Source organism: Natator depressus, chromosome 3 (genome assembly GCF_965152275.1).
Source record: "Natator depressus isolate rNatDep1 chromosome 3, rNatDep2.hap1, whole genome shotgun sequence".
NCBI classification, from domain to species: Eukaryota; Metazoa; Chordata; order Testudines; family Cheloniidae; genus Natator; species Natator depressus.
The window spans coordinates 12,241,818-12,257,041 of record NC_134236.1 but is presented as its reverse complement, the minus strand read 5'-3'; the positions used below and the strand labels follow the sequence as shown (position 1 = coordinate 12,257,041).

Below are 15,224 nucleotides of genomic sequence, written 5' to 3'. Positions count from 1 at the left end.
ATTCTTTTGGGACCAAGATGGAACAAACAAAGGAGGTGCCTTAAGAAACCCAAAGGAGCCAGCAGGCTTTAAAGCAGGAGCTGGAGACTGCAAAAGGATTTAAGCCAAACCTAGAACAAGAACTGGAGGTTTCCCAGAAAGGCCTCAGGGACTTCCAGACTGAGATGAGATCCCTGTTGGAGCAACAACTACAAAGTGCCCGGAAAGCCTGGGAAACCCCACAGCAGCACAGCTCGACTGGAATGGTAAAATGGCTGCCGGATGGGAGGCTCTGGGAGCAGGGTAAGGGGGAGCTGATGGGGAGCTGCTGATGTATTATTGTGGCTCTTTGGCAATGTACACTAGTAAATTCTGGCTCCTTCTCAAGCTCAGGCTGGCCACCCCTGAGCTAAAACCTCAGCTACAGAAGGAAATCAAGGGGTCACGGCCCACAGTGGAAAGCAGCCATCTGGATAAGGAATTGAGAGAGAGCCAGAGGACTTGGATAAGATGGGACACTTACAACAGTTTTCTAGGGGCCCAGAGGGGAGAGGTTGGGCTGTCCCAACTCAAATAATATAAAAGCATTGAGAGAAAAACTCCCTTTGTCTCAGTTCAAAATCATAGCCAGCTCGGGGTACGTCTACACTTAAAACACTACAGTGGCACCGCTGCCCTGCTGTACCGCTGTCGTGAAGACACTACCTACGGCAACGGGAGAGGGGTTACCTACGCTGACAGGAGAACTCCTCCCATTGCTGTGGGTGTAGAACTTGGATCTTTTCTTGCAGCAGTGCACCAGAAGAGGAAGCAGCTGCGAGTGAGGAAGGTGGAGGCTGATCACCATGAGTCCTGTAAGTACAGCTCCGTGTTCAGTACGTGTGATGAAAGAAGGGATTCGAATCTGGCCCGGGACTGTACTGAACGATTGGCACAAATGATACATTTGGTTTGCAAAACAAGGGAAATTGGCAATAATGCCAAAATTAAAGGAAACAGTTCAATTAAATCATAGAAAAGTAAGACTGGAAGGGACCTCGGTCGCTCATCTAGTCCAGTCACCTGCACTGAGGCAGGACCAAGTATTATCTAGACCATCCCTGACAGGTGTTTGTCTAATCTATTCTTAAAACCTCCAGTGATGGAAATTCCACAACCTCCCTACGTAATTTGTTCCAGTGCTTAACTACCTTTACAGTTAGCAAGTTTTTCCTAATGTCTAAATCTAAATCTGCCTTACTGCAATTTAAGCCCATTACTTCTTGTTCTGTTCTCAGCGAATAAGGAGAACAATTTATCACCCTCCTTTTTATAACAACCTTTTACGTACTTGAAGACTAAGTCCCCCCTTCGCATTCTGTTCTCCACACTAAACAAACCCAATTTTTTCAATCCTCCCTCATAGGTTGTATTTTCTAGACCTTTAATCATTTTCGTCGCTCTTCTCTGGACTTTCTCCAATTTGTCCACATCTTTCCAGAAGTGTGGTGCCCAGAACTGGACACCATATTCCAGCTGAGGCCTTATCAGTGCTGAGTAGAGTGGAAGAATTACGTTTTGTGTTTTGCTTACAACACTCCTGCAAATACATCTTAGAATGATGTTTGTGGTTTTTTTGCAACAGTGTTACATTGTTGATGTGTGATCCACTATAACACCCAGTTCCTTTTCCGCTGGTACCGTGAAAAAATTGGCCACGAAAAGGATGATTGTTATAAATTTAAGGCAGGCCAAGAGAGACCGTTGCAAGCGCCTAGTGAAAGCCTCTCTCCCAGTTCAGAAAATGGGGGGGACCCCAAGTTGAGGGAGAAACATTTGGAGTTTCACGTTTCAGTCCCACAGGTTTGTTTAGATCTGAGTGGTTCCACAACAGTAATGGGAGTCTGGCTATTGAGTGTGTATCAGGATCTGTTTTGTGTGACATGGGCTCAGACATGACAGTTATTAGACTGTACACGCTAAACAGGCTAGGGAATAGTGAATCCAAAACTGAGCCACTTAACTGGTCTCAAATGCAGATAGTGACTTGGGGAAGGGCATCTTTCCAAAGACTGGAGAAAACTGAGTTTCTGAAATGTGAGCAAGACATCTGGGTGGCTGAAACAGTGGATGAACTAATAATTGGCTTGGATTTCATTAGGGCGAACAACTGTGTAATCAATGTCAGGAAAAATGTCTGACAAATTCAGTCTGTGGAAATTCCCTTTAAAGACATGGCCCAAGCAAGAGGAATGGTTTGTAGGCAATTGGTTTGCAGTGAGGAAGTTGTCCTGCCCCTGAGGGTAGAAACCATTATAACAGCTATGTGCTGTGATGGCTTTCCAGCAAGGGACACCTAGGGAGTGATTGAAACTAGTCCGAGACTCAGGCACTCAGGGAAATCTTAGTTGCTAGCGCTCTTGTGAATCTGAAATGAGAACTGATCGCTGTTCATTTGCAGAACCTTTCTGACAAGCAGAGAATAGTAAAAAAAAAAAGGGGGGGAGGGCTGCCCTTGCAAAATGTGAATTAGCGGTTGAGTTAAATACCAGTCTAGAAGAAAACTAGAAGAGGAAAGGTTGAGTGGGAGAGAAGGTGAGCTCCCAGAGTTTCTACTGATCTTCTTCCAGTGCAATGCTGTCCGCCTAAATGGGGAACAGCCGACCAGCCTGAGACGCTTTCTGGTTAGCAATCAGGAGAAGTTTTCCTGACCTAACAGAGTCATAGGCTGTACTGCACTGGTCCAGCAGTTGACTGATACTGGGGGAAGCCAACCCATTTAACAGCCACCTCACCAGTTGCCAGTAGCAAACAGGGAAGAGGCACTATCAGCCATTGAGGAAATGTATCAGGAAGGCATAACTCAGCCTTCAACCAGCCCTTGATTCTCACCCAGAGCTCTGGCCAAGAAGGGGGATGGCAGCGCCAGGTTCTGTGGGAACTGTAGAACATTAAATGAAGGCACCTAAATGATTATTGTCCATTACCACAAATAGATGATACCCTGGATGCTGTAATAGGTTTCATCTGGTTTTCCACACTGGATCTTAAAAGTGGGTTTTGGCAAGTGGAAGTGAAAAACCTGCTTTCCCAACAGGACCAGGCTTGGGGCAGTTTAAGAGATGTCTTTTGGCTTGTGCAATGCACCAGCCACATTTGAGAGACGAATGGAGAGGGTGTGATATGCAATGCCCCTCTCAGCCTGGCTGTTACGCCGAGATGATATCCTCGTGCATTTGCGAAACCATTTGAGCAGGAACTAAAAAAATGTGCAAATGGTCGGTGGTAAACTGAAGGTGGCCACTTTGAAACTGAACCCAAAGATATGTGAGTGGTTCCAAAAAGAGGTGCCTTTCCGAGTACAAAATATACCCCCACATGCCTCATGTTCGGGCACTAGCTAAGGACCCCAGCAAGCCTCTCGTATGGAGTTCCTGAAGAGGGACAGAGGCACTTGGACTATGGAGAAACCCTTCCATGAAAACTGGAAAAAGTTCAGCGTTTTGCTAGGGAAAATGTGAGGCTAGCCTCTGATACAATGCAGAGACTCAAGGGTAGCCAAATGTACTGACCCTCCAAGCTGCATACAACAATCTTCTGACATATGAGAGCCAGGGCGCACCTGCCAGGACTTCAGCCCTGCTTCTGTTGGACCCCCAAGCCCCTGCAGGCGCGCCTCATGGGACTGAAGCTCCAAGACCCCCCTCCCCTCTGGGCAGAAGCCAGAGGCAACATGTGTGCGTTTGGGGGGGGGGCACATGGAGTCATATTATTCCCCCCCCCGGCAGATTTTTGCAGGGTTTGCTGACCCCACTCAGTCACATGGTGCCACAGGGCCCCCTCCCTGCATGGCAGCTGCTGGAGCGGGCAAGCTGGGAGCTGCAGCTGTGGGGAGAGGCAGCGGCAAACAGTTGGGAGCCGCAGGGAGAGTCGCTGCTTTTGCTGCTGTCTCTCCAGGCAGAGATAAAGCAGCGGCCCATCTCTGCAGCTCCCAGCTGTTTGCGGCTGCCTCTCTATGCAGTGTTAATGTAACCCGCACACTTCCTGGGGGTGCTGTTCTGGCCCAGCTAGTGACACTAGGGTGACCAGATGTCCCGATTTTATAGGGACAGTCCCAATTTTGGGGTCTTTTTTTATATAAGCTCCTATTACCCCCTACTCCCATCTGATTTTTCACACTTGGTCACCCTAAGTGGCACCAAGACCACTTAGAGAGAGTTAAATGAGTCGGCTCTACAGCCCTAGCTAGCAGCCAGTTGGCTTTTAGCTCATGCGGTAGAGGCTCATGCACTAAGCTCCAGAGGTCCCAGGTTCAATCCCACCCGCTGTCTGTCAGTGTTACACTAACACCGGGGAGCTGCAGGAAGGGGCTGTTGAGGGTAAAGGGGGGCGTGCCAGAAGGGATGTGACTCAAGCTGTTGGGGGGATGGGCCTTTAAATTGTGGAGCCCCCCCCCCACTCTCAGCAGGTACAAGTCGTCTCTGGCAGACGCCCCCAGCCCCACCACCCTGCCACAGGGCAGAAGCCCAGAGCTCCCCCCACAAGTCTGGTAGGTGGCGAACGTGGGGGAGCTCTGCAAGCCGCACTTTAACTGTAAAAGAGCTGCATGTGTCTCGGGAGCTGCAGTGTGGCCACCCCTGCTCTATGACATATAGTCACATGAGGAAACATTTAAAAGAGGGAACCTGGTCTTGTTCCACAGTCCTAGGAGAAAGGAGGGAAGGACCCCTACGTTGTATATACCTTGGGAGGGACACTACTCAGCATGGACTCAACTAACCGAAGTGGTGTACAGGATACAGTTGGCTCCCAGGACTAAACCTCAAGTTATCCATAAGGACCTTCTCAGGCAATATAAGGGGGATAGGATTTCAGCATGGCTGCCCCCCAAATCTGACACTGTAACTGTGGGCGCTGAAGCTTGGAAAGTTGTGACAGCAATGAGCCCTTCTTCCCCTGCCCCCATTTGAACAGAATGGGCAGTGTCTGGCTCACCAGCAAATTCCATGGAAACAATAGGCTTTCCTCAGGGGCTGTTTGAAAGGGGCTCTTCTCTCGCAGATAAAAGGAAACGGCAGAGACAAGCCTCAAAGAAAATTGGGAGGGAATACAATTATTTTCGGTTGGGCTTTTTTTCTGAGTCAATAAACTGAATTTTATTTAAAAATGGGGAATAGTTACAAACCTTACCAGTGACTGCACCATCTAGAGGCCTGTTTTACAACTAACAATATGCTCGTGCTATTAAAAAGCTTTCCAGTTAAAATGTTAGACTATTATAGGTCAGAGTAAGCATAGAAACACAATTGTGTTTTATTTAAAATAATACCTGTAAAACAGTGAACAGCTCTGAGTATCAACCTCAGTCTTAACCCAGGAGCTTGCAGGAATTAGGAAGGCTAGAAGCTTGGGGTTGCTGAAATCTACCGCTTGCTGACTGATAAGTGGAATTAACTAAACTTTAAAGGAAACTTAGCTATCTTCCCTGATGATAATTGGCAACATGAGGTATACAGAGTGGAGGTCGATGGCGAAGACAATACTTTTTAAAACAATGAACAACAATGTATAAAGATCTGTACTTTTTTCCTACTTCCATGTTCTATTTTTCTATGTTTCTATTTTCTCCCAAACTTGTAACAATGTTTTGGGTGTATACAGTGCTCCATAACCCCAAAACAAGGGGTCCTTTGCAGTATTACAGTCCTGCTAAGCATCTCAAGTCTTTGGTCTGTGAAAAATATTGTCAAGGTCAGCTTTTGTGCGTTCATAAAGTCCTTAATTTTCACTGCAAGTTTACTTGAAGACTAAAACTCTAGTTTTAATCTGTATTCTTTGTCTTGCAAAGTCCTTCTCACTAGTTCAATTCTTTCTTTTAGTAAGATAGCTTGTTCAGTGCTTTTGTATGCTTTACATTCTTCAGGAAAAAGTGGGAAAGGAAAAGCTTCAAACCTTCACGCTACATTCCTAATTTTGGGTTGCCAGTTAACCTTCCAAAAATGATGGTAAACTCTTCCAAGTCTGTTTTTATTAATAGCATATATAACACTTACTGCAAGAAGTAGACTTCGGATTTATCTAGTTCACTGAATTCAACTACAATTGTGCTCGGTGCGTTGGCACCCAGGACCTTGAAGACCGATAGGGAGAATGATTTTGTCTTTAGCAAGTGGGCCAACAGAGAAACCAGATTAAAGAAATTGGTAGCCAACAGGTTTCCCAAATCTTGGATTTTGTCCCATGTATTGAACTGGAATGTCGTCTGAAATCTTCTATCATATTCACAAGACTTGTTAGCCTAATATGCATAAAAGGGTTATATGTCTTCTTCTGTAGGCAGCAGTCTATGAGACCATGAACCATCTCTCTCTCTCTCTCTTGCTGATCTTTCAGTCCAAGTTTCAAAAGTTTTTCAAATACATCCATCAAGTCCACACTACTCATCAAGACACAAAAAATATTTCTCCTGATGTCCGTGTTCATTCTCTGCTTATGAGCAAGCTCCAGTATCTTTGAACTCATCTTTCCTACAGGCAGTTTGTGCTGAGTCTTGCTGTTGGTACTACCAGTCCTTGGTACGCCACTCTAGGATGATCCTACTATCCACTAATGGCCAACCCAGTCAGCACTGAGGGGAGATTCCAATGACACCCAAAGTTGAGTTTCTCTTCCAGAACCACTGTGGTGGATCCGTGTTCTCTGCCGCTTGCCCAGCTTCTCAACTGGCTCAGAGTTGTAACCTGAAACTTTTGGCATATCATTGTTTTTTAGTGCCAGCATAGTAGTATAAAGTGAACCCTAGACTGGTCCTGAAATTTCTTCCCCACAGCGTGTGCTTTGTTCTGGGCCAGCTCCTTCAGGGCCAAAGCATCGTCTTTTCTCAAGGAAAAACTCATGTTTTTCAGGAGGAGCTGAATCAGTTCAAAGTCCTGTTCTGTAAAACTGCTAATGAGCATCTTCAGAATATTAGAGATCAGCAGCAAATGCACTACGTGAAACTTATACAGATGGCCAATCAGGGCAAACAGGTTATCCCGCTCTTTCCTTTCAGCATCACTTTGATAGAATTCATCAAATTTCCTCACTACAGCTTCCAAAAAGTGAGCACCAGCCTCAGTTCCCACGGGATGGTGAAGAATGCTGTCCCAAATGACACACTCCATCATCCATCTAGCTAGCAGCCATCATGACTGCAGTAACACAAGCATTCGTAAGAACATCTGTTAGCATTTATTCCTGTCCTTGCTACTGTTAGTCATGTATATCTCTTCCAACTGTCCACTTATGGAAGCCAAATTTGGTTCACTCAACCTGCTAATTAGACCTTTCACTGTGTTCTTCAATCTTCCCAGTTCTTCCTTCTTTTTTTTTTCATCCACTGTCTCATCAGCTGTTCTCACTGGAGGGGGAACATACTTCGTAGCCCTATGGCAAAGACTCATCTCCTCTCTGGAGGTCTTGGCTTTGTTGGGTTTATAGGTGCCACCAACCTCTGGGGACATGGAAAGATTTCTGTTTCCTTTCTTCTCATGCTCCCAGTTCCTTTCCACACCTCTGATGTTTCTAAAGTGTCTTATATCATCATCTCCTCAACCCTGTCTAACTCCCTCTCCTCATCTTCCTCCTCCCCGTCTATCTCGCCCTCCTATCAGCATCTAGTGACTCCATATCTATATCCTCCTTATCATCTTCCCCTCATTCAGATCTAGGTGCCCTTCATCTGCATCCATTTCCTCTTTGGATCTAGATCCTCCTTGCTGCTCTCCTCATAGAGGCTGGAGAGGGTGGTCTCAGGCCCCAGGGCCCCCAGCACATAGCCCATCCCATCCTGGGTAAAGCTCTGCAGCGCCAAGGAGATGCCCCCCTTCCTGTGCTTGCTGAGCCCCAGACATTGCTCCAGCTGCCGGATCCCCTTCTCTATATTGGCCTCCAGCAAGGCCTGTTTCTGTGCAGAGGCCGTGGCAGAGGGTCCCTGCTGGAAGAGCCACTTAGCTTTCTCCTCGGGGAGCTGTCAGTGCTGGTCTCCAGGGGGTGACGAGGCCAGAACTGCAGCAGAGCAGGGACATCTCCCTGGGCCCCTATCAGGCTACTCATCCCGGCGAGCCCCTGCCTTGCCCAGCTCCTGGCAGTTCCACTTCAGCCTGCACTTTTCCTTCGTCAGCTCGCGGTGGCTCTTCCTGCCCCGTCCCCCGAGGGGGGGAGGAGGGTGGCTCCCTGCCGCCTGCACGAACTCCTGCACCATCAGCCACAGTTTCTGCAGCTTGCCCAGCTGCCAGCTCCCACCGTGTCCTCCCCGGACCCCTGCTACCCATATCATGCTCCCCACAATGGGGCCACAGTGACATTGCAAACCACCTGGGTGCCACCATCTTGGGTTGGTGATGTGAAGACATCTGGATAGTTGAAAAGTTATTGCTATAGGGGCGACTGAGTGTCACCATTTCCAGACCTCCTCTGGATGATGAAAGAATCTGAAGTGAGGGGGTGTTTTTATAGCTGGGTTAAAACCCCATTGAGGTTTGGAGGTGAGAATTCGCCCTTCAGTTAACATTCCTGCAAACATAAGCCCCACCTAAAACAAAAGGTGTGTGTGTGAACTGTCCCAGGAGCTTTTGGGCTGAGTACTGTCATGTTTTGGGTGTGGGAGCGTGAGCGAACCCACACGCTGAGGTGACACACAAGAACAGAGAGAAGCAGCGGAAAAGAGGTACGAAAAAGCCAAGCAGGAGCCTGTTACCATAAAGAGCTTGGCCGGGTCTACACTACACACTTACTTTGGTATAACTACGTCGCTCAGGGGTGTGAAAAATCCACCCCCCTGAGCAACGCAGTTATGCCAACCTTAACTCCTCGTGTAGAGAGAGGGAGCGTGTCTCCTGCCGACATAGCTACTGCCTAAACTGATGGAGAGTGCTCTCCCGTCAGCTTAGAGCATCTTCATCAAAGAGCTGCACCGGTACAGTTGCATTGATGAAGTTGTGCCAATGTGGTGTTTGTAGGGTAGACCTGCCCTGTGTCTACACTGCAGTGGCTGGCCACCTCAGCTGATGAGGGTGTCCGGGACTCAGGCTGCAGGGCTGGACAACTGCAGTGCAGACATCCGGGCTCAGGCTGGAGCCCAGGCTCTAGGACCCCGCGAGGGAGCCCAGACAGCTTCACTGCAGGTTAATAGCCCCACAGGCTGATCCCTGTGAGCTCGTGTCCATGGACACAGACCAGCCACAGGTGTTTTATTGCAGTGTAGACACACCCTGCATGACTCTGGAAAAAGCTAGAGCGAGCTTTCGAGTCTGGTGTTGACTAAATGGGTTTATGGGGGCTGGTAAGGTGGTTCCTTCTGTGGTCAGAGACCCAGGACTTTGTACATTCTTTGTAACTACACAAGGTTGCACCCAAGAAATACTTGGCTACCACCAGTTCCTACTCCCAGCCAGAACATTCACAGATCCCCGAATTCAGCCCTTTAAAGCACCAGGCAGCTAGCCAGCCTGTAAGGTAAAGAAATGAGTACAGTTCACACTACCACCTCCTGCTCACTATTGCCACATAGGCCATGCTGTCCCTCAGAACTAAGTACATTGCTCCCGAGAAGAGCAGTGAATCCTGGTTCTTCACTGCCTTGCTCCTCTTGCAGTCACTCCAGTGCCAAGGGGGTCTGAAAAGCAACCCGGTCACCCACTTTGCATTCGTTTTGTGCAGGGGTCAGTGACAGCACAAGGATGGGGGACAGTGGAGAACTGTCCCTCGCTGGCTTTGGGATGGAACCTCTCTACGTTCATCTCTGAACTGGCTCTTCCTTTTACACTGCTGGGGGCCCTTGTAGCAATCCTGCATCCAACTCACAAAGCTCTCTAAGGGCTTCATTCTGCTCCCAACAGCAAAAGTCCCCCTGACTCCAGTGGGGACATGGGCAGGCCCTGAGCTTTCCGAGTATTTGAGAGGTGACACACCACCTTCATATGCCTTTACAGCTCTCCACTAGATGCTCTGTATTTAGAATGAATGAAATTGCACATCTCCCTCACCCGATTTGTTCCCAGGGAATTATAGTTACCAGCGTGTGTCTTTGCTTTCATAGGACTCCTGCTAGAACCTCTCACCATCCAGCATCTCTGGGGATGGCAGAGCCCTTGCGGCCTCTGTCAGGGATTCCATTTCCACAAGCGCCTCGGCTGTATCGTACAGTCACTCAGCTGTTGGGAGGTGACACAGCCAGGTGACATATATATATATTCCCTTAGCTGGCTGTGTGACAACTACTGTCTGCATTAGCTACAGATTTGCTTCCCCCTACTGCCATATTTTCTGGCTGACTAGCAACAATGTTTCATACTTCACATTCCAGGGTCTTAAAGCACTTCACACGCTTTGATCCTGCAGCTCCTTGTGGGGTGCACTCCAATGCCTGGGCAGATTGAGGTAACACAGGCACCTCCCCTTCCCTGCTTCCTCCTTGCTCGGAGTGCGCAGCACTGCTCACTAGGCGGTACACCAGAGAAGGGGAGCCTTGGCTCCACCTACTTCCTGTCCACTTGCTCTGGGGGAGGAGTCATGGGGGTGCGTCACCCACATGCCACTTGCCAGATCCAAGATCCAGGTAGTTCACTCAGCACTATAAGGGAGCCCAAGTCACAATTTTACCCAAACTTACTAGGTTCGGCCATTCTTGAGTTAAAATCCCTAATCAGAACATACTCTAGAGGATTTTCCACCACCCACACGCTGCAATAACTCAACAATAGCTGAACGGAGTTTGCTCAAACTTCCCAGAGCCATTCACCTTGGGACTGAGACAAAGCACGGAGAATTTCACCCCAAAAGGTATTTGTTTGGAAGAGCTATGAGCAACTGGAACAGTGGTGACACCCTGGAATTTGAAACTCAACTTTATCTAGAAGCCAGTGAATCCACTGAAATAGACCCATTGGTGTTCTATATGAAAGTCACTCCTGTACAGAATCAGAGGGGTAGCTGTGTTAGTCTGGATCTGTAAAAGCGGCAAAGAGTCCTGTGGCACCTTATAGACTAACAGACGTACTGGAGCATAAGCTTTCGTCGGTGAATACCCACTTCATCAGATGCATCTTACAGATGTTCTTATCCCATTACCATAGCATCTCGCAATCTGTAATGGATTTATTCTCACAACACCCCTGTGCGGTAGTAGGACAGTGCTCTCATCTCCATCTTGAAGATGGGGAACCAAGGCACAGAAAGACAGGGTGACTTCTTCAAGGGAGTCTGTAGTAGAGCAGGCACTTGAACCCAGGCCAGTGATCAAGCCACTGGCCCATACTTCCTCTTACCCCTGAAATTTGGGCTTAAGAGGCACACAGGCCTTGTGCAGGGCCTTTGCATAGGAATGAATTTCACCGGGTTCCCTGGGCAGCTCTTACCATTGCCTGGCTCCAGCTTCAAGCCTGGCAAGGGGGTGGGGCCTTGGGGGGAAGAGGAGGAGCAGGGGGCCGGGCCACAGAGAGGGGTGGGTCCTCACGCCCCCCAGAAGTCTACCGAGGTTCCGGCGCTCCTAATCCCGCCGACATAGCACTGTCTACACAGGAGGTTAAAGTTGGCATAACTGTGTTGCTTAGGGGTGTGTATTTTTCACACCTGTGAGTGACATAATTATACCAAAGTAAGTATATAGTGTAGACTTAACTGGCAGGGTGGCTAAGCACTGGAACAAATTGCCTAGGGAGGTTGAGGAGGATTTTAAGAACAGGTGAGACAAACACCTGTTAGGAATGGTCTAGTTATTATGTAGTCCTGCCTTGGGTGCAGGGGACTTGACTAGATGACCTCTCGAGGTCCCTTCCAGTCCTATCCTTCTGTGATTCTATCATTCAATAATTATTTCCCCATCTAGCTGGCATTAATAACACTTCCTGCTTCATTCTGCTGGAGAATGGACTGGATGTTGCACTCTTATTACTTTAAAATGTCAGTGAATGCCCCCGGGTATTTGGAGATATGATTTGGTAATGAGGTCATTTGGCAGGCTAGCGAAACATGATGCTCCACCAGTGAGTTAGTGTGAGCCCCTGAATACCAGACTGCACTAGCATATAAGGGCTCAATCCAGTCTGGGCGCTGAGTACATCCTGCAGTTTACAAGAGGTGCTCAGTGCCGTAGCAGGATTGAGCCGATACTGACTGCATTCAGGCGGGGTAACTCTCAGCTCTTCCTGACTACAACGGGAGCTGAGGGCACTCAGCTTCTCACAGAAGGGAACCCTCCAGGATCAGTGAGGCTGGGCCGGTGACGCATGAGTTTATCGCCTTGCAGATCCCCTAACACAACTGTCAGGGCCCCCTGTCGGAAAATGAACCGGCTCGTGCCCAGGGATAGCAATAGCGTGGCATTGCCCAAGTCTATTGCAGCACAGTGAGGTGCATTATGGGAAACCTAAACCTTCTTCTGAAGCATCGGCTGTAAGAATAGGTTTGTGATCATTAAAAAAAGTTTGTCCTTGAACTGTACTTTTTATTCTAAGATTTCCAAGTGCTGGGTAAGTACCATCATCTCCTCGTGACAGATAGGAAAACTAAGGCATGGAGCAGTTTAGTGATTTGCCCACACCCTCACAACAATTCAGATGAAGGAAACTCTGTGGGTGAAGCAAGTTTGATCTTCAGGTGACCTAACTGTTATCCTACAAAAAGTAACCCACTAACCCCCCTTTCTGGCCTATGACTGCAGGAGTGTTAATGGGCCACTTCGCCTTGAATGGTCCCTTCAAATATGTGCTAACTACTTGTGATAAACTATCTGTTCCACCTTGTATTTAGCTGTGGCACTCTGAGTACCTCTCACAGACCTGGAGAAGAGCTTTTGGGCACGGCTACACTTGCAGATGTAGAGTGCTTTGAGTTAAACCAGCCTTTGGAGAGCACAGTAGGGAAAGCGCTGCAGTCTGTCCACACAGACAGCTTCAAGCGCACTGGCGTGGCCACATTTGCGGCACTTGCAGCGGCATTGGGAGCGGTGCATTATGGGCAGCTATCCCAGCATGCAAGTGGCTGCAATGTGCTTTTCAAATGGGGGTGGGGTGGGATGGGGTGGGGTGTGACAGGGAGTGTGTTGTGTGTGTGTGGGGTGAGAGAGAGTGGGTTTTTGGAGGGCTGAGAGCATGTCAGTATGCTGTCTTGTAAATTCAGACAACAGCACAGCCCCCTCCCGCCCCCACCTCTCTCTTTCACACACAGCATTCCACACTAATGGTTGCTTTGTCTCGGAGCAGATAAGCAGCCGGCTGTCAGAAATGGAGCTTTCAAAGGGCACATCTGCATTCCTGCAGCGATTCAAAAACAATGATAAGAGTGGGCATTTGACTTAAGGGGATTATGGGACGTTTCCGGAGGGTGATCAGAGCGCAGAAATGCAACACCTCGTTCACACTGGCACCGCGGCGCTCCAGCGGGGGTGCAGCAAACGTTATTCCACTCGCCAAGGTGGAGTACCAGGAGCAGACCAGCCGCGGAGTCAAAGCGCTCTACATGCCTTGCCAGTGTGGACGGGGAGTGAGCCCGGGGCTCCTTTACTGAGCTATAACTCGCAAGTGTAGCCAAGCCCTTTGCGTGGCTCGAAAGCTTGTCTCTCTCACCAGCAGAAGTTGGTGAGAGGTTCTCCCCAGAGGTGGTAGATAGGTTGGCAGAAGAATTCTTCTGCCACCTTAGGGCCATCTACACAGGGGTTAGGTCGGCTTAACTACAGGTGTGAATTTTTCACACCCCTGAGTGACACAGATGGATCAACCTAATTTTTTAGCATAGACCTGGCCTATGTGTGTATCTCCATGCCAGGAGGGGAGTGCAGATGTCACATATGCCCAGCCCCCTTCTCCTTTTGCACATTCACACTGGACTAGACATAATTTGGCGCACAGTACATTACGCTGAGATGCATTCTGTAGGGCGAGTGCTCCATAAAAGCAATGACTGACGGATAAATAAGCATCAAGATTGGGCCATCAATGGTTCTTTTTTGTACTAAAGCGATTTAGTTACTGATGTAGGGCCTGGTCCCAAGCCTATTGAAGTCAATGGCAGTCCTACTGGTGACTTTGAATGGGCTTTGGAACAGGCTCTCAGTCATGCTGTGTATTCCTGGCAACTTTGAATGTGCTGAGTTGAAATCAGTAACACAAATATGAATAGAATATGAACGGGGGTCAGCGCAGGCTCCATTATTGTGGTAACACAGTTCTTCAGCCTTTGTTTGTGTGTGTATTGATTTTACTGTGCAAGTAAATGAGTCATTTATTTGCTGGTTAGAACAGAATTTCTTATTAACCTTTAAACTCAGCTACATGCCATTCAAATGTGCAGGGGTCTCAGTGCCTTTCTTATGTAACTTGCAGGTCTTCCTCCTGGGCCCACCTGTCTGGAACTCAGTGCAGGACTGGGGCTTAATATGCATTTTGTAATTATTGTTTTATAATGTTGCGTCGAAGGGCAACAGCTGCATGGAAGAGTAGGAAAGATTAAATTTTACACCTGATCAGAGGATCTCAAAGCACTTTACAAACAGTACTGAATTTATCCTTGCAGCGCCCCTGTGAAGCAAAGAATTGCTGCCTCCTTTCACAGGGGGGAAACTGAGGCACAGAGACTATAGCCATGCTGTTCCACAGGCTATGATCACTAACATAAAAACTCCTTGGGCTACAGCTCACATCTTTACTATAGTAAAGTACAGTATAGTGTTAGTTATAGGGCATGGTTGCCCTAGGGTCACCAGATAGCAAGAGTAAAAAATCGGGAAGGGGATGGGGGGTAATAGGTGCCTATATAAGAAAAAGCCCCCCAAATCAGGACTGTCCCTATAAAATCGGGACATCCGGTCACCCAATTTTTAGCTCAAGTTAATTATTGTCAACTGACTTAGCTAACACATTTGTGAGTATGGCCCGGCCCCTCCCCAATTGTTTAGTCCAGGTCACATGTGTTTGGGAAGCCAAAAACCTGGGAGAACTTGGTGAAAGTCCAGACTAACGACTACAAAGGTGTTAGCTAAATTGAATTAACCAGCATCCAATTCACCTGGGTTCAGAGCAACTTTAGTGTAAACAAAGCCATGCACGATAGAAAGAGCTGTCCTCGCTTTGCATGACTCCACCTCCCCACCTCACTCTCATTTCGCTCCGCTTACACCTCTGCTTGCTCATTACAACCCTCCTTGTACAGTTGGAAAGGGTTGTCTTCCTTTCCCACTCTGGCCCTGGTGCCTTGTTGAATGCAATGCTGGAGAAACCTGGGGAGGGGAG

General features: G+C 48.2%; 1 protein-coding gene and 1 pseudogene across 1 annotated transcript in view; both read right to left on the bottom strand.

Moving 5' to 3' along the window:
* The window catches only part of BLK (BLK proto-oncogene, Src family tyrosine kinase), a 91,525-nt gene that overhangs the window by 72,384 nt on the left and 3,917 nt on the right, over nucleotides 1–15,224 (bottom strand). The window lies entirely within an intron of this gene.
* On the bottom strand, nucleotides 6,210–8,111 carry LOC141983743 (nucleolar MIF4G domain-containing protein 1 pseudogene; annotated as a pseudogene).